Source organism: Protobothrops mucrosquamatus, unplaced genomic scaffold (assembly GCF_001527695.2).
Source record: "Protobothrops mucrosquamatus isolate PMUCROS unplaced genomic scaffold, P.Mucros_1.0 scaffold4648, whole genome shotgun sequence".
In the NCBI taxonomy this organism is placed as follows: domain Eukaryota; kingdom Metazoa; phylum Chordata; class Lepidosauria; order Squamata; family Viperidae; genus Protobothrops; species Protobothrops mucrosquamatus.
The window spans coordinates 41,993-44,417 of record NW_015390547.1 but is presented as its reverse complement, the minus strand read 5'-3'; positions in this window follow the sequence as shown (position 1 = coordinate 44,417).

The window sequence follows — 2,425 nt, the reverse complement described above, 5'->3', positions numbered from 1 at the left end:
CCATAACTTCAAGCTGGCCTAGATGTTGTTCCTTTCGTTCCCGGTTAAACTCATTCAACATTTCTCATCCCCCTGGGAAAGATGGAAATAGACTTTGGAGCTTTTCCTCAACAGAGGACGCCTTCAACAGAGGAAACGGGAGGTACTTTTCCATGGGCAGGATGTGGCTGTGTGGTTTTTGCTTCAAGTACTTCCTCTGCTGTGCCAGCCTCTTCCTCCTGCCCTCCTGCTGGGCTTTGACTGCTGCTTTTCTCCTACCTGCATTGGGGGGGGGAGGGTCCCCTGCTGCTTGTCTAGGGAGGGTCTCCGTCCTCCATACCAGGGTTGTCCCTGAGGTGCCTTTCCAGAAGGCAACTGGACTTGGGTTTTTTTTTTCCTCCTTGAGAACATTTCGCTTCTCAACCAAGAAGCTTTTTCACAGTTAGAACTGAAGAAACCTCTTGGATGAGAAGTGAAATATCTTCAAAGGAAAAAACAAAACAAAATCGAAGGTCCAGCATGGGATGTCTCTGCTGCTTGGGCTTTATGTGAAGCTCACTGGCCTCATCAGGTCTTCTTCTTTTGCTTTGGATAAAGGTCTGACATGTGAGCTTTTTCTGAGCAGCTCACCTGTTTCTTTTTCCACACCGAACGGGAACTCAGTCGACTAACTTTAGTTAACTAACTTCCTCACAATGCTGGCCTATTACTGACTTGAAGCATGATTCACAAAGCCGCTTGTGGAGAAATTAAATGTGTTCTGGGAGAGCTTGAATAGAAGACGCTCCCAGTGGTTGTGTACCCTCCAAAGCCCAGAATCACAAAACATTAAATGTAGGATGTGACTAAGTGAGCTTAATAAGTCTTCACAAAAACCCCTTTTTAATGTTGGGAGTTCTTAGAAAAGGTTGGAAATTCACGGAACACAGCTCCGGAGCAGGAGCTGGGTGCAATTAACGAGAGGCTGCCCCTCTCATTATCTCCTGATTTAAATTCTTCTTTTTGTGTTCACCCTTTTGTCAGTCAATGGATGCATTCCACCCACAGGCCAATTATCCTAATTTCAGTAACTCTGTTCATGGCGCTCCGTGTTTTTATTTGTATTTATAATTTATTTTTCTGAAGAAATCTAAAGTTGATGTGAGCTTCAGAGCCTTGTACTATAACAGAGGAAGATGGCTGCAGAGCCGAAAGTTTGCACTACGGCTTTCTAATCCCGAAGGAGGGCTGAAGTTGGCCTGGTTTTTCCTTTTCTAACAAACACAGTCAAAGGATGAAAACTGAGGTGCAGCTCTAGCCCAGGGTTTTTCAACCTTTTCACCCATTGTACCACTTTTAGGATACGGCAATATCCGAGTACCACCAGTCGCCTAGCAAGGTGTCAAAAACCTGATGACCCCCCCCCCAAAGGGAAAAAAGTGATTAAGTACAGGTAGTCCTCGACTTAACAGTTCGCTTAGTGACTGTTCGAAGTTACAATGGCACTGAAAAAGTGCCCCCCAAGGCACAGCTGAGCAAGACACCTGCCTGCCCACCCGGTGGCACTCTTCCTCCTGTCTGAGGTTTTCATTATTGTGAGCATTTCTGTTGAGGACTGGCAGCGGGGGTGGGGTGGGGGGTGTTTGGTTTTTATTCCTCCCGTCTGCTGGGTGGTTACAGCAGGTTTTGGTCACTTGACATGACCCTGGGACACTGTGACCGTCATAAATATGAATCAGTTGCCACGCATCTGAATGTAAATCACAAGATCCTGGAGATGCTGCAACATTCCAGCTGATTGGTGCTTCTTCAGGGATCAGCAGAAGTGCCGGGATCAGCGCCGAGCTCCAGCTGGAGCCTGGCGCTGATTCTGGCGCTTCCACTGAGCCCTAACAGTCCCAAAGAAGCGCCGATCAGCTGGAAAGCGGCACTGATCCTAGCGCTTCTGTTGAGCCCTGACAGCCCTGCAGCTCCAGCCATCTCTCGCTCAGGCTTGTGCAGTGCTGCCACCAGTTCAGCTCATTCCCCTCCCCCGCTACCACTTTTCTAGGATGGTCGCGTACCACCTGCCAGGTGCCAATGTACCACAGGTGGTACCTGGACCGCTGCTTGAAAAGCCCTGATCTAGCCCACGGTGAGTGTTGTCTTCTGATCCCCTCACAAAGATGGCTTGCATACCTTGGGCTTATCCCTGGCTTAACCATGGCTTGAACCATGAGTTTATTGGTAAGGAGAAGCACTAAGCACTGGTTTATTTATTAATTTATTTTATTTTATTTATTAATTTAATTTGTACCCCGCCCTTCTCCTCATGGGACTCAGGGCGGCTAACAGCCTCATAAAAACCACAATACAAATACAATGATATCTATATTAAAAACCGAATTAAAAGGAAATATTTAAGAAGGCCGATCATTAAAATTATCCTTAAAATACCCTTAAAAAACCCCGCTAAAAATCCCTAGGC